The sequence below is a fragment of the Channa argus genome, chromosome 13, assembly GCF_033026475.1.
Source record: "Channa argus isolate prfri chromosome 13, Channa argus male v1.0, whole genome shotgun sequence".
NCBI lineage: Eukaryota > Metazoa > Chordata > Actinopteri > Anabantiformes > Channidae > Channa > Channa argus.
In genome coordinates, this window is record NC_090209.1 from 8389327 (window position 1) to 8411955 (window position 22629).

The 22629-nt window shown below is 41.1% G+C and overlaps 1 protein-coding gene across 2 annotated transcripts in view; it reads right to left on the reverse strand.

The window, feature by feature from the left end:
• The window catches only part of LOC137139292 (nuclear receptor coactivator 3-like), a 54802-nt gene that overhangs the window by 21251 nt on the left and 10922 nt on the right, over positions 1-22629 (reverse strand). Inside the window, exon 2 of one of the 2 annotated variants that reach the window (XM_067526322.1) lies at positions 3117-3203. The exons of the other annotated variant lie outside the window; for it this stretch is intronic. The gene's annotated coding sequence lies outside the window, so the exon portion shown is untranslated. The remainder of the gene's footprint in view (positions 1-3116; positions 3204-22629) is intronic. 2 annotated transcript variants of the gene reach the window in all.

Consider the following 22629-nt stretch of genomic DNA (forward strand, 5'->3'; position numbering starts at 1 on the left):
CGGTTAGATTTGAAGGAGCTGCAAGATGGAAGCTGCTGGAAAAACTACCCAGCCCCACCTCAAAAAATAAATATTAAATATTAGTTAATAAATCTAGAATCTCAGCTCAGAAAGAGGGTGGGGTGTTTATTTTTGCATTCTGACATGACTGGATGGCACCTTGTACAGTATAAACTTCTTTTCTAGAATAACATGACATTTAATTATACAGTTGTTATCTGCATTTAAAATCTTACAGTACATAATGGAAACGTGCTTTGGTTCCCATGCACAAAAGAGCTATTTTTATCATCTCTATTCAGATGGTGATATTAGAGAAAGTGTCCAAGAAAGGCATCATTCACGATCCAGGAACAAACATATTTCCCAAGTCACATAGCTTCCACATTTGCTCCTGAGGTTATATGCATTGGACATAGAGTCCCATTCAAATGTATTGGTACAGGATGTTTTGTTATGGCTGTGTACTGAAGGCTGGGTTAAGCTCCCAGCTGCATGGGCCATAATGAGTCTTCTGCTCTTCTGGTGACAGGTACAGGTGAGTGCATTCATGCAGGTAAGCAGCACTGAACTTTCACACTGAGCACGGGCTAAAGTTTGACCTGGTTCTGAACCCTGATCTTGACCTGAGTGATTTTAAAGGGGTCGCTGCCTTCCCGCTGACAGGTGACCCACATATTTTCTGGGTCATTACATGGATGGGAAAGAAAGTTCGGGCAAGGTAACACTGCCGTGGCATCACCTAGGGTCCTGAGGTCTTCTGCAGGGACAGCAGCCTGCCCCTGACCCTGGAGCCTGAAGCCCATGGGGAGTATTGCTCATCGGAAACCATAGAGTTTATAGCTTTATGACAAAGCTCACCTCAGAAACTAAAAACCATGCTACCCAAACCCAGTTAAGTACAGACTACAGGGCAAACTACAGGGCAGTCCCACAGACATGACCGAGGGACTGCCCTGTAGTTTGTAAACTTAACTAAGATTTCTTTCTTTCTGAGAGAATATTCTTATAAACAGCATAATAAAAAACATCTATATAAAAAACAAACACAATGCTTTCCTTAAATTGAATGTAAAAGGTGTGAACAAGATTAATCAATTCTTTCTTACTGAACCTCTGACTATCCTGCTAGTCCCTCAATCAGGCTGCAGTTTCCTCTTTTCTAAAACATCAAAACATATATAGGTAAGAGACAAGGAGTATCTAACATTTCTGACATCTGCTCCGCCTGTTACGGTGGTTGGTTCCTTTACCATTTAGACAAAAAAATTAATTTTCAGTAAAACTGTCTGCAATAAGAAAACCAGTGCTTCAAAATCCATAGAGAATTAAGCTCAAAACTGAATGCAAAAAAAATGAAATAATAGGTTTGGGTAGAAAAACTAAGTGGAGCAATGGCAGACCTCCCACTACAGAGTGAGTCATTGCGCGGTGGGGTGGGGGTTTGGGGGGGAGAGACAATGCAACAAACAAGAGTGTGTCAGAAAGTGTTACTGGGGGCAGATGACAAGTGCATGGGAAAAATGAGCAACAACAAAGATGACCTAGACCTATCCTTAATCTGTGCTTTACCAAGTCTGTGGACTTGTCAGAAACATTCTGGGATTTCACAGAATGGACTGGGTCATAGTTGTAACTTTAACCAGGGTAAAACAGAGTCCTGTTTTTCTGTGTATCAGAGAACTTCAAAGATAACAAACAATTAGTTGTCACGAACTGTGGCACAGGCTGCCATCAAACTTCCTATGTGTTTGTAAGACAAGCGATTGTCATTCCATTGATTTTTTTTTAAAGGGGGAGGATGATGGCAGGACAGTCATGGACTGGTTATTGATGACAAAAAAGTAAATTGGACAGGACAGCAGGAGGTAAAGGGGAGGGGACAGAGTTAGCAGGGCGGGCATGCTTAGGCTGGGCTGTTGCCTCCTCCACTGCCCAACTGCCCACCAGCCACTCTTTCATAATCTCTGTTGGCAAAACAAAGAAACATAGCCCTGGTAAAGCCATGTCAACTCCCACCAGTGATATGTTAATTTGCTTTGACGACTCACACAAGCCACTGATCACTGGGTTACAAAAAAAAAACAGAGAAGGCACACAGGTTGGCATCCAATCAGGCTGGGTCCAATCGTGAGTCTAAAGACTGCGCTATAGATGACTCCTTACACTTTTAAAGTTATCTGACGATTTAATTATTTCCTTGAGTATACCCAGTCTACAAATTATTACAAAATATAGTAACAAATGGCCACTATTTATGACATCAGCAGTAATCATCTACAGTATGAAGATGATGCCGGTCAAAGGCATGAGGTTTAGTTTAAGCAAAACTTACAGTAAATGCATCGTCATCATGACTGGAAATTAAAAAGAATTCCAAACAAGATCGATTATGTAAATCGAGTTCACCATCAAGTTTCACAAAGTGTAATCGATGACTTCAGATATTAACAGACACCAAAATGCTCCCTGTTATGTCTTACTGTATGTTCATACTGTTACCTTTGACATTGGTGGATACTCTCTGTACTTTTTATTAAGAACCATGTTTTATAACACAGTCGCTCCACTTTTGCACCAGTGATTCAACCGTGAGAGTTTTTCTGCCCATATCTGCGGTAGGAGGAGTGCTGCCAATGTGTGAAAATGCACGTGAACGAAACTGAAAGTGTGGTTTGTTTAAGTCTGGGAACATTTGTGTGCGAGTGTGTGTGCTGTTGTCACCTGCAGACAGGGGTAAAAGATTAATGCTCTCTTGCAGCCTCTGTGGCAGGTAGAGCACAAAGAATAATGTGATTTCTCCTCCTGTCTCCTTGCTGTCTTCCCACTCTTCATTTTCTCATCTGCCTGAAAATCATCCGCTCAACACTCTTTGTTTCCTTCTTGTTATCATCACCCTTTCTCCAAAAACTATTTCATCTTCTGATATATAAACCTTAAACACAAAACACCTCCCTCCGTAAAACGTTAGCCTCAGAAAACGCATACTGTTTTCTGTGTTCAGGTCAGGGGAATGTTGCAAGAATGTAGCAACAACAAGAAACTGTATTTGGCAAACCACTCAACCTAAACTCAGCTGGCCGTTACCATGACAACCATATGGGATGTAAGCCCACCTTGTGACGGCACAGAGATGACAGACGTTCAGATCCCTTTTCCCCTAACCGCGGGGGTGTGGTCTTATATGGGCTGGTCAGCAGAGTCTGGAGGATAAAAGACAAAAATAAAAAGTTTAACCATCATGCTAAACGTTGCTCATGAACAATGGTGACATTATTGAAAAAGAAGAATTATTAATGAGCGGCCTAAAGACACGTGCACAGGAAGCTGCATTAAACAGCTTAATGAGCAGGAGGAGGTGTGAGGGAGCTGGGCCTCACCATGAGCTTTTGTCTTCATTACTATTAGGTGCACACGCACATGGCAAATATATCATGGCTCCTGTGCATTTGCGTTAACACACCCACCCACCCACACACACACACACACACACACACACACACACACACGCGTGAAAAGGGATGTTGAGACACAAGTTTAACAGGAAGCCAAAAAGTCGAAACCTGAAAGTCACGACAGGATGTGATCCACAATTCAGCCAGTTACACTCAGTATAAAAAGGTAAAAGAAGCTCCCACATCCTTTTCTACTAAATGTCAGCTCCAGATTAAAACAACTGAATTTAAACGTTAAGCCTTTATTGGCAAATATCTCCCAAGCTTTATGGACTCTTTAAGGAGCACTAGTACAAAAACAGACTATTAGGCTGAATCACCACTCTAATCCCAAAAGCACATAACAGGCTAATTTGTGATCCTGATAAGAAATTATGTGTGTGTGTGGGTGTGTGTGTGTGTTTTGGCAACATTGAGTTGTAGTAGCACAAGTGTTCTGTCTGAACAATCATAAGAGAGTATCCCATGGGACTAAAGAGTGCATAACCATGGAGAATGCTGGGCGTTTCCATGACACCCTGTCATCAGTGAAGCATGTCGCCATGATGTCTCATATTCGTCTGTGTGTGCGCGTGTGTGTTTGTATGTGTGCCCGTGTGTGTTTGCACGCATGTGTGTATGCACGCATGTGTGTAAGAGAGAGAGATAAAAAGTAGGATTACTTTCGTTTTTGTAAAGAGGACGCGTGAGAGCATTGTGTGAGTGTTTACAGCATAGGATGAGTTCAGGTTGAATCTGTGTGTGTGTCACACACACACCTATGGCTCACCCTATAGCTAGCATGTCTATCTTGTGTATGTTTACATGTGTGTGCCTTTGAACCATTCTCCATCAGCGACCTGACCGCTGGCTGCACCCATGATTGGGAGCAGATGGAGGCTGTCTGTGTGTGTGTGCGAGTGTTAGGAGGAGGGATGAGGAGGAAGGGAGGGTAGGGGGTGCTCTAGTTTAGGTGATGTATGGACTTGCACACCAACAAAGACCCTCCTTCAACCGATGTGTTTCCTATTAATTGAAAGGGGAGAAAAATGGAGCCAGAGGACGACTGCTTAAGCAGGGAGAATTTATAGCTCGGCTGTGACAAAGAGCAACTGACTCAATTTTTTGTTCAAAAGTTGGGGAAAAATAAAAGTAGTGCACTGCTGCGTGCACGAGCAGGAGCAAGAGAGCTTTCAGTGCAATCATTGCTGCTCTTTGTGCTCACTTAAACACAGCCATGAACACCAGAGTGAATGAAATGGTAGTTAACAGCATGTGGCGCTGCTCATACCAGCATAAAACCTTGAATACAAAAGCAGTGCGAATGAGCTTAAGATGCAGAGGCTTTGTGAATGGTGAAACGTTAAGCTCGCAGTTGCCGAGGCCTTTTTACAGTCCGCACTCCTCTCAACACGTCTGTTTATCTCCTCATGCTCTTCAATTACTGGTCACCAGAGAGATAAACAAAGCTTTAACTTCTCACTGCATGAATGTTTGTGTGCTGGTGTTTGTTCAATTTACTTGAGCAAGAAAATAAAGATGTTGAGCAACAGCGTCTTCCTCTTGTTAAAACACAGTTTAAAGAAACTATAAAGATTCAGCCAGTGTTACTAGTTAACAGTGGATTTCTGTACAGAGGTCACTAACTTCATGCACTTAACTTATCTACACTGGAAATTTGATGATTTGAATGGCACTGAGCTCATCTGTGTTTCATAGCAGCACAAGCACAAGAAACTCAGAAATGCCAATTTAACTGATTTGAAATTTCTTCTTTCTATGCAACATGAAATTACAATACACACAGCTAATGAATAAGTGTTAATGAGATCATTCTTTGGTTCTAAACGTTCCCTAGTTTTGCTTTGAAACTCACTTAAAATGGGTGATTGTAAGGTTCATGTTAAAACCATATTCAAAATATGCATCGTGCCACGGTAAATCCAATAAAAGAGAAACTGCAATAGCCAAAAAATTGAAAGTAGGCTCATGTACAGATTCTTTATATCATATTAAATGGAATTTCTGCATAGCTGAGCCCACAAACTGAATAAATAACAATTTAGGAAAAACCTGTGTGCTCCAGATTCTTCTCTGTTGGCAGTGGCCCTGAAATGCCACGTGTAAAGTAATGCTGTACATTTACTGCACCTTCACTGAGCTCTTTGCTGCACACTTTCTCAGTGTTCATGTTAATGGTCACTGTAATAAGTTGCCTACAGCCAACAAACACACCTGAGTGGTGTTACTATCGTGATCCTAATGCATCTTCATCTGTCACTTTCAGCTGAACCAGGAAGAGAATTGGCAATTGTACATTGACTGCATTAATGTTACTGTGTAACTAAAAGCATCCACTTGATTATAGACTTGAATGAGACTATTCAGTCGGTGCATGATCTTGGTAATTGCTTCAAAAATATCTTAAAAACAGTCTGATTGTGATAAGTCTGTTAATGGTAGCTTACTGATATGTTTTATGCAAGTAAAAAGGAGAGAACAGGTAAAACTTTGTGTGTATGTGGGCTGAGCTGAATAGGAACAGATTCAGAAAAAAAAACATTAAAATTACTTTTCGTTGGATGTACAAGTACAGTCTCAAATGGCACAGGTAAAAATTAAACACACCCTTTAGAAAAAATTCAAGATCCGCCAAAACGACGTGTGCTTTTAAGAACAATCTTAAGGCATCTGATAGGTGGGCACATGAAATTCAGGCAGATCCACGAGCTGTTTCTTGGTGAGTTTTTTTCTTTTCCCCCTCTTCAATGTATTTTTTTCTATAACAGGACTTTTCTTTGTATGCGTCTGTCTTCTGTAATGACAGTGAATCAGGGAAACTGTTTACACTAGCCAGCATACACAACGGCACAGTGAAGAAAGGATAAAACTACATTGTGTGTGAGTGTGTGTGTGCCTGGACTCTGAGTGACTCTGCTTTAGTTTTGCTCTCTCCAGACCCCATCCAACAAATCCAGCACTCACACTGAAGCAAAATAGGAGCCAAGCCACATCTTGGCACCTTTCCTCCCCTTAAACAAATCAGGCCACAGAGGCTAATAAAAAACTGGAGAGTCCAAAGCTCGTCTCCACAGATGAGGGGGTACCAAAGAGGGGAGCCATGCTCAGCCACCTCTGTCCATCTGAAGTGAACCAAAGAGACAGAGCACTGCTTTTCAACTTGGACCATAAGTGCCAGTGTCTCCACTGTCTCGGTCCCACACGCCCCCTCTTCTTTACAGTTAAACAGTGCTTTGATGATATAATGTTCTTTACTAGAAAAAAAAACTACAAAAAATAAAATAAAAAAATACACCCATTGACAACAAATTGCTTTTTAGCTCAGTGACAAAGCGAGAGTGAACTTTCCATCTTTAGACCAATTACTGCTATCATAGCACACAGCCTGCTGCTTCAAACTTCACACTTCAGAGAAGGATAAGAGGGGGTGGAGGATGAATAAAAGCAGAGGGAAAGCGTCTGGCACATGGCAGAAGTAGGCCAGGCAGGTCTAAAACTAAAACTCATCCAGCCATCCAGGGTGTGTCTACTGTAGGCTGCATCAAACATATATTTACATATTCAAAAAAAGGAAACGGGCGTTTGCATGAGTCATCCTTTCCAAGGTAGAGGAAACCAAACTCTCAGCACATAGCACCATGCTAAAGTCCGAAGCACAATCTGCAGTAGCTTACTGAACTCAGAGGACAAAGTGTTAAAAAAGAAGCCACCATAAAAAGAAATGAAAGAAAAATTATTGTATCAGGGTTTTGTAATAATAGCTCGAGGCCACTTTAAAATGACTTTACTGTGCAACATCTGTTTTGAGTCCAGGCTGACACTCAATGTAATAAAACAGGCAATTTTCTTCTCTTAGAATTCAGTGGAAATAAATACTGTAAGACCCTGCTTGAAGATCAAAAAAATGAGAGGATCACTTCACACACGCACCACTAGTCCTCACTATTCTTTTATTTCTGCCAACATTATTATTTCTCCATATAAAAAAAAAGTTGTCCAAAGTTGAGAAGTGTAAGCCGAGCAAAGTGACTGTGGTTATGTGAACCTATGAAGCTCCTTTATATCTGATATTTGGTCAAATATGTGCAAAATAAATAAATGAATAAAGATAAAAGTTTAGGGTTCTCAAACTTTGGTCCTGATGATCGTGACAGTAAAAATATTTGTATATATTTTGTAAAAATATTTTCAAAGCAGAGATTAACATCTGTATGATAATTACTTGTGCAGATGTAAAATTATTATTGAGAAATAACTAAAAAGACTGCATGTAATGGTAGCAACAATACAACGATGTGGTTAAGTGTCCATTAACTGTTTGTTTCCAGCAAGTTTAGTGCCAGAAACACTACTCTGCTCTTATCACAGCATCTTTTAGCTTCACTTTTCTCTAACATTAAGACAAGATCTGGGGCTAGACGTAAATAACTCGAAATTTATTACTAAACCTGCGTGACCACATATAGAAACATGCATATGCGTTCTTTTCACCAGATTTAAGATCCATGTAATGGTTCTGTTATGTAATTCTAAATCATTATGGACATAAATGCATGTGCACGAGCCTCATTTCCACTCACACAACTCTCAATGAATGAAAGTAGAGATGACTGTTACACACGCCTGTGACCATCTGTAGAACCAGTACCAATCATTGTCACACATTACAGTAAACCACCGTGACTTTGGCACCTCAGTCTCCTGCATTAAATGTCTAAAAGATGGATTTTTGACTTATGGTGCCCGTGTTTAAAAAGACTTTACAAAGAGCCTCCTTCACAGTTAAGGATAAAAACAGAGAGACAGTGGATGTAAATAAAACCTCCATCACACGAACAATGATTTTAAATTTAAGCCTTTAAATTTGCATTTGATTGAAAAGTAGATTTCAAGTAATAACACAATCAGGAATATTGACCTAAACAATGTTCTAATACTTTTTCTCCCTAATCTTTGAGTTTGAACGCATAGTGTGAAGTGCGTGTTAAGTGTACGCTTTTCCCCTCACACAAACTAGCTTCTATAAACACAGAATAAGTGTGAGGAAAGGCGTATGCACGTTTGTGTGTACACATCATTCAGACTTCTGGCCCCAGGTGTGCTGTCACTGACATAATTGGATAATGAGAAATTATAGTTTAAAAAAATAAAATCAAGACAACATGTCCAAACCTAAGTATTCAGTGATCTTTCATCTCCACGTGGAAGCATCTTTATTTGTTACAGTGTGTTTCACACTCACCAAGTTATGCTTTTCCTTTAATTTCTCTCCTGTCAGTAGATGATTATTTTTCTTTGAAAAATAAATAAATCATGAAACTGGAATAAAAGTGCAGATCAACCACTTTCTGTGTGAATGTGAACACTGTGGTGGTGTGTGTGTGTGTGTGTGTGGGTTAGTGTGACAGTGAAAACCCAAGTCTCTGTTACCTTCATGTTCTCCACAAACATGAGCTGCTCAGTATTACAGTAAATGAGAGATGACAGAGATCATTAAATTACTCTGCTAAACTGTAATTTTTCATTTCAGTCAAACCCTGACAGGCACAAAAAGTGTAAGTTCTCAACAAGGGCTCCTGCTACTTCATTTGAACCCAGTCATGTGCTAAACATATGTACAGAGGGGAGTTGGGGAGATCGGGTGAGGGAACGGACCCACTGTTGTAAGTTAAGAGATGACAGTAATGTTGTTGAGCCAACACACAGACCTGACAGTTAATCACACATGTCCTCATTTGTCGACTTCAGCTGAACCAGGAAGAAAATGTGAAGTAACTTTATGATTGAATAAAATATCATGACCAGAAAATGTTTCAGCCTCACACGACTGCATAGTCAGAGAAATAGGTTAAATCAAACACCTCATTGGACAACATTAATTTTGCAGGAGCTATGCATTATAATAACACAGAGGACTATTTCTGTGACTTAATTAACAATGAACCAAGGTTGTCAAATCTAAAAAGCGATAAATGACTGGAGCTTTAATAAATACTTAAAATGCTCTTGTCATCACAGAGTAAATTATCTAGTTACCGACCTTGTGGGGTAAAAAAAGAAATACAGTGAGACTGCAGAATTATGTTTATTTATTACTGTATTATTTATTACATAAATTAAAAAAAAAAAAGGTGGAAAAACACAGCTCTAAGTGTCATTTAAATACCGAACACGTTGATGAAATGTTTGTCCCATAAATCTCCAATAATCTCTCATCATCCTGTTTTGCTTTAATAGAGAATGTTCTGATAAAAACTCATGCAGCTAAAATAATTACCAGCATATCAAATAAATAACAGTGTCAATACACAGAAAGCAGTTGGTTAACAGTTGTCGTACGACCATCCTGGATACTGATTTATAGGCTCCGGAGCTCTAGTTCTAACAGCCAGCAAATACTTGGGTACAAGGGAGACTGTCCTGTGAAATATGTTGGAGTAGGTCGTTTGTTCTGTTCGCTAAAATGACCAAAATACATAGTGGCTGTAGTTAACGTGAGACCATCACAAAACACAGGACTTTCACACAGGAGACTAGAGTTCAGGTCCAGTGTGAAATTATTATTGCTGTTACAAATAAGGATGTCCAATTAGCACTTTTTCCCCAGACTGAGTACATCTACTTACTGATATAGAGAGCCAGACATTTGCTGATATAGAGTACTGATACAAGTATCAAACTCTTTTGCTTCTAGTATGAGTTATTGGACAGTAAAATGCTCATCAATTCACTGCAGTTAAGCAAATCTCGTGAGAACAGAAATTCTTTCCTTTGCCAACACAAATATGCCAGCGACTGGTGTTTTACAAAAGGGAACAACTTTTACTGAAACAAAAAGAAAAGAAAAAAATACAAAGCATATATTTTGGGTGAGAACCTGGATGGACAACATGGACTCTAGAGTCTACAGAGACATATGGAGGTAAAAATTTTTTTAAAAACAAAGCCAACAAAGCTGTAGTTACTGGATAGAACCTTTGGTCGTTGCCTAGTTGCAAACACTAACTAAATACTAACTTTTTTTCAACGTTGAGAAACATGAGTATGACTCTTAGTAACTACATCTTAAAACTTGAACTTACTGCTATTGTTTTTGTGCCTAACCTCAAACAAACCGCTCTGTTTGCACAGTGTAAGTCCTGGATCTTTAAATGTTTAGAGGAAAAAAAAACAAACGTGAAACTGGCACAGTTTTGACTTTGCTGTAAGCAATGGTATTCGGCATTTTGTTGTGTGATGCCAAAAGCCGTGCGATCTGCCTCCATACATGGCAGTGTGATTTCAACGAACAGCTCATTGTGTCGTATGAGAAGGTAGGTAAAAACAACTTATGTCGGCTGCAATGTTGGAGGACTTGTGTTAGGGGGGTTGGGGGCAGTAAAGGCACAGCCCTGAGTGGAGGACATCAGTGTTTCGGAAACCAAACACCAAAACATTGGAAAAAAAAAAAAAAAAAAAGATATCTGTACGCCAAAAAGAAAAATGAATATCTAAAGAGTGAAATATTCTTGTTCAGGTTCCAGCCCCATTGTTTCCCTCCTTTTAGCTTAAGGCAGAGTCCTCAGATAAAACACAAGAGTATGTATGAAACTACAGTAACACACGTAGGTCTTGTGTAATTAGCATTCACCAAGAATTAGCCCATGCCAAAAGTCAGGTGGGAATGTATTCGGTGCAGTATTCTGTATCACATTCAGGGTTAGCTCGTGAAAGTGGTGTAGTGTGTAAATGAAACTTAGTGGAGCTGTTGGAAGAAAAAAAATGTGGCATCAGTTTGAAAGAACAGTACAGCACAACTGTAAAGGTGTTTTTCTCACAAGATAATTGTATGCACCTAAAACCCAAGCTCTTCACTGCTTAAGCTGCCAGGAGAAAGAGCACTTTTTTTACTGATGCGTGTTTGTGATGACGAGTGTGTGTGTGTGTGTGTGTGTGTGTGTGTGTCTGCATGTGCGTGAATGTGCTGTGACTTTCTTTAGTGCGAATGGGACATAATTGGCTCACAATAACCCATCAGTGTGGTCGTAGTGAAAGAACACCATCTTCTCCTCCACCTTTACTTTCTTCCTTGCCTCCTTCCTCACGCTTTCGTTCTCCACGGTGACAGTGAGGAAGCAGATTTACCACATAAACCCCCCTCCTCATCCTCCTCCCCCTATTTATTTACTCAGAGTCCAAAAAACTGCACAGCACAGGGAAAAAATGATGGAGGGGTGAGAAGGGCGGAGGAACAAGAGAAAAAAAAGGAGGAGAAGAGGGAGGGAGGCAGATACACAAACATACACCACAGGTTCAACTGCACACACGTGGAAGGGACACGCACGCATGCACTGCACAGGCACACACAAACATGTACACACTCTCCTGGTGGAGCGTCTAAATCACATTACTGCGTGCCTGCCATCCATCACTCCAACAGACAAAAGCACGTGCCAGAGAGGCAAGAAAAGTGCATGGCAACATGCATAACCACCCACAAACAAACACACACACTTGGTCACAGTGCTGCCAACACACTCTGAAACCAGACGAACAGCGTGCAGGAGAAAGCAATCCCTCCTTCCACACAATATTCCCCAATCAGAAATCAACTTGCATTTACTTGCACGCACATCACTGTCAGTGCACATCAACCGTACATTTGGGGATCCACTCGCCCGCGCGACTGCTGCTGCTTCATGCACTGCAAAGTTGAATTTGCATTAGAGAAAAAAAGAAATCAACAATTCCGTGATAATGTAATGAGGGAATGGCTGCTTTAAATATTTAAAGAGGAAGCAGGGGCAGAACGACATCTTGAGAAATTTTCTTTTTTTCTGTCGGAATCAATCTCCTTTCCCATTAGAGGGGGATGGGGCCTCTTATCTAACTGTCTGTGTTAGTGTGTGTGTGTAGACCCAATGTTTGTTGGGGGTGCCTCTTATGCTCAAGATGGTGCGAGTGCATGTCAGTGGGGTGCTCCTTACCTAATGGGAAGCATGGTGAGTGTGTGTGTGTATGTGTGTTTTATCTAATGGGCTGTCTCTTGGGTAAAGTAATTGGCGGGGGAGAAGGAGGAGAGAGAAAGACAAGAGAGAAGTTAAGTTTTAGGGAGGCAGGACAAACTTGACTCCATACATTATGAGACCATATGGTGCCCAGTGCGTGGCAGAAGCAGGCAGAGCACCACAGCGCAGCCCTCATCCACTCGTCTATCGAGCCAGTCTCTCGGCTCCCACTGTTCTCCCTCCCTCCGTCTGGTTAACTCAATAACATCCACAGCCTCCTCTCTCAACTCACTGTTTTTACTGGCAGATAAAGCCTCTCATCCTAGACAACTGGCTGTGGCTCTCCTCTCCTCCACACCTTTTGCTACAACACTTAGCGGCAAGTCACATTAAAATCTAAAAACTGACAGTGCTCTGTTATGTTGCAACTTGATGATGACAGTCGCTGTTTACACATTTGTGTGTGCAGCATAAGATGGGGAGAGATGCTAAAATAACTTTTACATCCTTCTTAGATCGCCTACTTGTGAAGAGCAACAATTACAGCAGATAATTCTTCACCACACTGTGTGGGTAAGATAACCAAATGCAGCTGCCAAGCTGGTGTCTGTGTGCATGCACGCAGCATAAAAGCAGCAAGTGAGAGGGCTGCTCTTTTAGTTGGCTCATGAAATCATTTAAAATCGGGCCGCTTCAAAAACACACACACACACACACGCATGCAAAAACATCCCCCCCTCAAGCCGTTTGATGTGTAATGAGAGAAGCCATTAGCAGTAAAAATGGGCTCTCCCCGCCCTGCTGCTCAGCAGATCTTAGTCAGAGCCACAGTTACATGTCTATTTATACATTCACTCCTCTTTAGATTTTCTTCTTCTCTAACAGGGAGCAGTTTGTGCAGCACACACTCACGGAGGCTGCATTCCTCCTGCCCTTCTCTCCCTGTGTCTTCTTCTACTGCTTCTCTCCCTCTGTCTCTATTCCCATCCCCCCCAACTCTCTGGCTGTCTCCTCCCTCTCCATACCCTTCCCCCAGCTCTTTCCTGCTCTGTGCCTCCCTCCCTCTCATCAGGCTATATGCAGCAAGGCACAAATTCATCGGGGGGAAAGAGACAGCAATGGAAAGCTGCAGATGGAAAGGGTTTGAAACACAGAGGCAAAGAAAGCAACACAAAAGCGAATAATAGATTGACGGTGAGTGCAAGGAGGAAGAAGGGACAAGGCAGATAGAAAACAAGTGAGAGAAAGGGAAAAGAGGAGGGGTGGGCTGGTGACAGAGCAGCAACGAGGAGGAGGAGGAGGGAGAAGCTTGCTCTCACTACAGCGATGGGCGTTCCTCTCCCTGTTCCTGTGAGGTCAAAAGTTTACCGTGGTTTTAATTTCACCTTTCCACAGCCAATCAGAGCACGGCTTTGGCTGCTGGTGGAACTTTGACCCACTCGGAGAATTTGAATGTCAATATCTGAAGCTCGCCTCTGCTTACCCACAAACTAAGTTTTTCCCACTTGTTTTTATTTTTTTTATTCTGTCCTTTTCCAACCAAAGCCCCCTCCTCATTTATTTGTAAGTCCTTGATTGCTCAGGATTAAAAAAAAAAACACAAAGTTATTATTATGATTTATATTTCCACGCTTGATAAAAACAGTCTGCACCTTACCACTGTGCTGAATGGTTTAGTAAAAGCACTCATGCGTCTGTGTGTACTGAATACGAGAGAGAGAGAGAGAGAGAGAGAGAGAGAGAGAGAGAGAGAGAGAGAGAGAGAGAGAGAGAGAGAGAGAGAGAGAGAGAGAGAGAGAGAGAGAGAGAGAGAGAGAGAGAGAGAGAGAGAGAGAACACACACCTGACATGCCTTCCTCACTTTGCTCTAAAGTTCAAACTGACTCAATGTGATATTGCAAGGTTCACCACAGTTTGAGATACAGAGTAGGACTGACCTGTCATTCAGCAGATGATGATTGTTTATATCAGAGGAAAGAGGATGTTGTACGGCACAGAATGAGTGAGGACTGTGACAGAGGTTAATGAGGTTAATGAAAATCTGTGCTGAAATGCTGCTTAAATGTCCAACTTTGTGGTCTGCTGTGGTTAGCTATGCTAGATCCTGATGGTTATGTTTACAACTCAACCCAAGCTATTTCCTGTCCCCTCCTGCTTTGGCTACACCACACGAGTAAATTTCAATAGGCAGCTTTTGGCCTGACTGTAGATGAAGGGGGAGGAGGCTGCAGTTAGATCATAGCATCAGAGATGGGAGGGGCAGCTCTGGAAATAGAGCGAGCCTAGAGTCAGCATGGCTGGCGACAGAAAATAGAATGGCTTCAAGCCTCTTGTTAAGAGACCCGGACGTGTGTGTGTCTTACTATAATCTCTTCATCACTGTCTGTGTGCGTATTTGGACATTTGATTAATTAGCAGCCACTGTCACATAAGAAGCTCCCTGTTGTTCACTTCTCCCCACATCCACTGCACAGTTGCCCTCCACCCTCTTCCTCTTCCTCCATCCACCTGACTGCCAGAATAAGGCACACAAGCACACATCTTCATATGAGCAGCAAGCTGTGAATAGAGTGTGTGCAGATGAACCATGTGGGTGTGCAGACATCATACACAGCCACTTTACACCTGTGGCAGGGACTACATTTCCATCCAGCTCTACACACAAACATTACGTATGTCTGTTATTATCTGCTGGGGGTGGCTGTAGCTCAGTTGGTAAGACAGTCGTCCATGGACTACTGGGTCAGTGGTTCGAGTCCCGGCTATATGTCAAAGTGTCTCTGGGCAAGACACTCAACCCATAACAGCCCATTCCCCTCCCCAGCTGTGAGGTGCTGGTCCAAGCCTGGCAGAAACTGGGGAGGGTTGGGTCAGGAAGGGCATCCGGTGTAAAAAAAAAAGAAAAAAACTGTGCCAAATCAACATGCTGACAATGATCCGTTGTGGCGACCCTGAACTCACAGGATAAGCCGAAAGGACAAAAAAAAAAATTATAAAAAAATTATCTGGTTCTATTCTGTATTTTTCTTATTGTCTAAAATTCCACCAAATGCGAAAAAAACAACAAACGTAGCCAATTAAAAAGTATTGTCTGTATACAAGACCTGATACTGTATCTCTTATTTCTCCATGGCACGGAGCTTCATTGTTGCTTAAAAACTATTAAAAACACTAATCAGTTAGCTACAGACCGACACACTTCCTTCATTCCTGGCATTTATTTTCAGGGAACCCCACATACACACTTTTGCTGCTATAAAATAAAGATAAAACATAGTCTTTTAATAAAGATTTAAAATATACTTATGACTCATTTTTATAAGATTTAGATCTTCATTATGAACTAATTGCTATCAGGCTGGGAGGCAACAACAGCCTGGGGTCAGAAAGTGCTGACAGACAAACATTATTAGTTCTTGATAGTTGACAGTGACAAAACTGCAGGACACCACCAGCCTCATCCTTCAAATGAGTAACTACATTATCAGAGTGTTTATTTATTGCACTGATACAGGAGGAATGTGAAGAATGTGTAAGAAGTGTTTCAAAAGTTGACGTTAATTTTCTTTAGTTTCTAATGTGGCTCATATTTCATACAGTGCGGTGCAGCTTATATTGGACACCTTCTCCATGGGCTCTTTAAAATCATTTTTCCTTGGACTTGATGGAGCAGTGGTGCATTTTGATTAGCAAAGTTTTCCCATCAAGCAAACATGTGAAGGACAAAATATAACAAGTTAAGAAAACACAACTGCAGTATAAGAAGGAACTTTGCTCAGTCCGAGCTTTTTGTTTAAGACATGTCAGTCATTTGCAGGGTGTATTCCAAAACCCAGATTTATCAACCCATCTAATGATGCAAACTCAGCCGAGACGTACGTGGATAACCACACTCCAGCGCAGGCAGACTTAATCTGACTAAGCTGCTATAATAAAATGCTCTGTAACACCTTGTCTCAGCATTACTCCTGGGTTTAAGGTTACACAGTAAACGGACTGTTTAAAAAACACTTAAGATTTAACAATGTCAAATGCATTGCCCATTTTTCAAGTCCTGTAACCCCGTGTGGCAGTAAAACCAAAAAGACTTTTCTCTCTCTCTCTCCAGCCTCTTTCCTCCCTACCTTAATTCTTTTGTTCTTTCAAAAGCTAAATACAAACTAGCTTGTGGAAAAATCAGCATCAACATGTCCCTAACCCTTACCCAGTACCTTGCTTGTTTTCCTGGTACACACAACACAAACTCCAAAAGTGCTGGAAACAAACGCGCACTGCACAGTGTTGGTCATAGCACAGTAATCACACAGCAACAAGTTGCCCAGCCCACCCCCCCTCCCCTTCCCTCCTCTGGCTATATTTCTGTTCTTTTGTGCAGCTGAAGTGTGTCAGGACAAAGGTTAAATGCAGAGCAGTCACAAATTAGTCCGCACCAGTCAGAGTTGAATATATGTGAGTGTTCAGTAATGTGGTGTCAAAAGGACACGCCGAGCTTCCATTTAGAAAAGGGAGGACAGCAAAGAATAAAATCAGCAAGCACAAATGAGGACTTGTCAGAGTTTTCTCACGTGTGCACAGTTGGCCAATTATTTTGTGTTTGTGAAACTTTAAATGGATGCAGCCCCAAGCAATTCCAACACTGGAAAGGTGTGTGGGGAATGGGGTGATCCCACAAACAGTTTGTTTGAAGCATACTGAATCCCTAGGGCTGTGTTCACACAGAGTTTTACTCATGAAAAAACGTTTGAATGGAGGAGTGTGTTTAACACAGCGGGAACCGACACCATGGGGGGCTCAGTCTCTGACACACCTTTGTATGGAGAAAAAGTTAGATCTCTTTCAACTTCCAGATGCACTTTTTTCAGTGCAACGTGACATCATCCAGAGATGCCCAACCAAGTATGCATTCAGTTCTCGTGAATTAAAGTGAACCCTATATTTCTGCGGTTCACCTCCAGATATTCACCGTAGATAAAAGCTGCTGCCGTTGGTAAAACGTTCCAAGAAGAGGCGTGGAAGTATATGCCTCATGAAAGGTAAGAAATAAAGATAAAGGCCAACTCTGAACCTAAGGGGTTTTTTTAAAAAAAAGAAAAGTCTACATTGTGGCAGAAATAATTCTGTGGACAGAATGAATTTTGCGGAGCTCATGAAGCTGCAGGCTACATCAATTAAATGGTGTTTTGATAAAATTCCAACATACTTGAAACTATGATGTACACAAATGTCAGATGTTTTCACGGCAATTGTTTTCAGAATTCTCAAAAGAACTTTTTCTTCTTTCAGTAATTTTGAAATGAATTAAATTCGTCTTTTCTGTAGAGGTTGCACATTTGACTGGGGAAGGCTGAATCAATTAAATATTATTACAGGCCCACAGGTGTCCACATAGGAGGTATGAAATTATAGTAAACCAACTATATAAAAATTACCAGTCAACAAGAAAAAGCAACAACAAGTTGAGTCATGGATAATGGGCTTCTTTCTCATTAGTTCAAAGAGTCTGACTACTCATCAAACTTGCTTTTTTAGTCTGACAATACTCGGCCACATGGTGTCTGCTTTCGCAAACCACGTTGTTGCCTATTTTGACACACGGTGGACCCAGAGTCGGGCAGGTGCTTTGCAGGTGCACTGGAGTCTGCGCAGGCTGCTACAATAAGCATGGAGTTATGAAGGAAGCTAAACTACTGGGGTTGACTTACTACAGTTGCTGCTACAGAGCCAACTGTCACATTCAGAAGCACATCTGATGAAAAGATTTTGGTCAAAAGCTTTTTCACAATAAGTCTAATGAATTATATTGAAGCACTGCACTTTTTGCAGCCAATAGAACAAAATATGAAACAATAAGGCTCAAATTTGGTCAAACTAATTAAACTCTTAAGAGCTTCTAGCCGATTATTTAGTGAGATGACCAGGTTTACCAGTCCCTTTATGAAGAGAATACAATTATTTTTGAAGTTCTGAAATCCTTCATGCATACCGCTGTGCAGTGTTCTGGCAGCTTCAAATTCATTCATCTTTTACTTAAACTGTCCTTCCCAGCTCATATTTCATCTTCTTACTACTAGTGCCTGTTTTTCCTATTTTATTTCAGTACTATTTTGGTGGCTGAATACAAGCTAAGTACCTAATCACACCTGGCCAATCGCTGTGGGCACGGTCAAACTGTACACACCAGTCAGCTCATGGGAAGGACTTTTCCAACACTATACAACACTCTGCCTAACACTTTGTTCTTTGCTCAACACCACTGACCAGAACTAAAGGTCGAACTACAAGTATCCTCAAGGTAAATTATTAATGACTTGTTTTCCTTTCCTCGCTCCACCTCTTCTCTCCCTTCATATGCCTGTCTCCTCTACCCTTTCTCTACCTTTGATTTTTATTTTCCCAGTCTATCTCCTTCTCATCCTGTCGTCCCCACATTCTCCTTTCCTCCACCTGCTCTGTGTTCTGCCTCCCTCCTTTGCTCTGCCTAAGTCTAGTGTGGAGAAGGTGTTATTTTTAGCCCTGCTAAGATAGGGAGAGGGATCGTGCAAACACGTACACTCCACAAGGCCTTTCCTGGAGAGCTGTCACCAATGGGTGAAAGAACACCACAACAAATACTCTCTCTGTGTGTGTGTGTGTGTGTGTGTGTGTGTGTGTGTGTGTGTGTGTGTGTGTGTGTGTGTGTGTGTGTGTGTGTGTGTGTGTGTGTGTGTGTGTGTGTGTGTGTGTGTGCGTGTGTTTATGCTGGTGTCACATTAAGATTAATAAACTGCTTTCCTTGTAGTAGACAGGAAAGCTCTTGTGGTAACAGGAATTCATCATACTTGAAAAGGTACAATCTGTGATACAAATGTGAACAAAGGTCAACACTAACACCACCCCAGTCAAAACTGGATTAGAGCTACGACTCCTACCACTCCCAAATTGCATGACACAAAACAACAACTGGAGTCATTGGCGCGTCCTGCTGTCATAAATCTGCTTACGTCAGTGTTTTAAATTACGATCAGTTAACACAGAAACCAACACTTAGCCATATCCATAGATAATATTGTATAAATAGTGATATATAATATTTCGAGGTTGAGATGCTGCTCATTGCTGTTGAAGATCATGATTCAATTTTGAGAATGTTTTTTGTCTTTCACTTTGCAATTTTTACACGCTTTACCATAATCATAACAAGTTCCAAAGTGTCAACCAGCTCAGAGTATGTACATGAAGTATTTTACACATTTTTCAACAGGTTCCCTTTGCTTTAATGGGTGATACTCGGCTCAGCACATGGGGAGTGTGATCTTTGCGACATGACTCCGTTCGTTACAAGTCCACATGCCTACGTTATGCAAGTTGTTATGCTGAAGAAGTAAGCGTGCTATTCAAGTCACTTTTCCACTGCATAGTACTGACTATATCAACTTTTCGCGCCTTTAGTACCAGATACTTAGTTTTCCATTGCAAACTTAATATCATTAACCATCATATACTGACACAACGTAAAGCCACAGTGATGTCAGCTTCAATGCGACACACAGGAAAAGAGAATATCGAAGGGATGCCATTATTATCTCAAGGCATGTGGCTGTTTGTCACATCAAAGAGACTGAAATCCGTGAGACAACGGCCCGCTAAAACATTAATCAGGAGAGTTTTGTAAATACTTTGTTAGAGTTTGGTTTAGCTGCCAAGAGGACTGTGGAAACAGTTGTGGTTACGCTTTTCTTTAAAAACAGTCTACAGTGTTTTCAAATGAGCTTAACTTGCAACGTCAAACGAAGTAATACCAAGAAAAGTACTAGGTACCAGATTTCATCCACAACTTTTTCCTGATTGAAAAGCAAAAAAGGTGAGTAAAGTCGAGTTTGGAAAGTGGAAAAGGTAGGACTGGTTTGTCTCTTAGGGCTGCAGCTCCCTCATTGATCTGTATTGTTTGACGATTTGTTTTGTGGGTTTGTAAAAATTACCTATTTGTAAATAAAATGTCTTGTTTTTTTTGTATTAAATAAGTAGGCCACAACCCAAAGAGTTGACATTATTGCTTATCAACATACCAGAAACTTATTCATTCCACAATTTCATTATTTTTTAAGAAAATTATTTTTAAGATTTTGAGTTATTATATTAAAATTGCATTATGGTCTGTATACCACACACATACATTGTTTTTTTTATTATATATACTTTTAAACTAACAAAGTATAAAGTATGAAGACATTGTCACAAAGAGATAATACTAAAACTGAATTATCTGAAAAGTGACAGAAACGGAGAGGATAGTGAAGAAGGTGATTTGCAGTGCACTGTATTTGGTTTACGTCACAATGAGTCGTGAGTCTTTCCGTTTGTTGTGGTTCCTTTCAAAACAGTATTATGAGATGTAACAATGAGGGGCCACTAAAACCAATCTGATCGTACAGTATTACACACAATATCTGTTATGGAGGGGACTTTTTATTTAATAGAAAACACAGCAACAAACAAACGAACGGCAACAATTTTTACAAATACTTCAAGTCTTTGTGAATGAATTAGAAGAATGAATTAGAAGAATATTACAGACTTACAAATAACTTATAATACAATTTGCCGTGGCTGTAGAGATGGCAATGTTGGCCTGTTGGTTGGTCCAGAGTAAAATATTTGAACAACTGCTGGATGGAAGGGCAAGCACAGGCTGCTCACGTGGTTACCTTAGTGGGTGGCTGATTCCAACAGGAGACGATACTTCATCATGGGCATCATGGCTAACTGATGCTAAATCAAAACACAGGAACATCCACACAACATGCATTCACATCAAGCCTTACTACAAGTGAAGCCTCTTATGTAGAAAAGTTGCCTTTTCTTTGCTGGAGAACTAAAAATATACACACAGCTGCTATAAAAAGCCTCACAAAAGAAGAACACAAGAGAAACCAGAGTCTTTGTCTCACATTGCATCTAATCAATATTTAAATATTGGCCCCATTTCCTCTAAAGTAAGCATGTGGATGTCACTGCCTGCTTACTATGGCTTGGATCTAACAGGACAGATTCATGGTGGAAAAAAAAAATAAATAAAAAATAAATAAGGAGGACGTGAGGAAAAGCTGATTCAACCAAAGATGCTCCCATTGCCTGAGCTGAGGCTGATGCCAAGAGGGCTTCTTTCCATGTGCCATTTTGGCAGAAACAGATGTGTAAAGGTGGTAACTGCTAAGTTGCTGCTAAGTCCCCGTCTACAGCACAATAAGCCCGAGCCTGCGTCTTCACTGCAGGTCATGTGCACACTTTCAGAATCTCCTTAGTCATTTGTTTCACAGACACCTCTTACACAACAGTTTCATGGAGCTAAAGGCAGTGATATAACCAACTCAGCCAAAACGGGATTGATAGATTACAGGCTGGGGGGTACACATGCCAGTAACTGCAGCAGAGATAAACACTGTCGAAAATAAAAATGCACATATAGCAGGGGCAAGAAACCAGATCTGAGCAGAAGCTACATCATTTGAGCACGTCATGAAAAGACTAATTATTTGGGTGCTGAATTTCATTATTTACTGATCTGATCACAGTGTTTCCACAATGCCAAAGGGCAATGCAGTTTGAAGGAAACGATCCACATATGTTCTAGCTTCTGTTCTGTGTCACCTACAGTAGTGGCAAGTCAATTTTGTGTGGCTGAAAAAGTGTGGCTGAAAAACATGGAAGGACAACAGCCAACATGGTTCATATCAATGTGCGTGTGTGCATTAACATAAAGGTGGTTAAGCACGGATGGTAAAATTAAAATCTAGACTTTTATCATTCATACAGCAACATAATTTGGGAGAACTTACATTTTTATTTGAAAAAACTACAATGCCAACATGTTTTTGACATGGATTTAAAACATGTCAAATGAGTGCTGGTCATGTGACTGTGCCATGTCTGTGAACAACCTACTGTCCACTGTATATCGTGGAGGACAGACAGAGCTGGAGGAAAACTGCTGTCTAACAGACAAGTAAAGAATAAAGCCCTGATGTTCAGTGTTTGAGCAGGGTGCTTGTCAGGAGGTATGGATAAAACGGTTTGTGACATCATGGCACCAACAGTGTGACCTCAGATGGGGGTGGGGGAGATGGGGGTGCAGCCAATCAGACTAAGCCTGCTTTGCCAGCCCGCAGCACCACACCAAGGTGATGAGGTGGGGGTAGTGGACTTTGGAG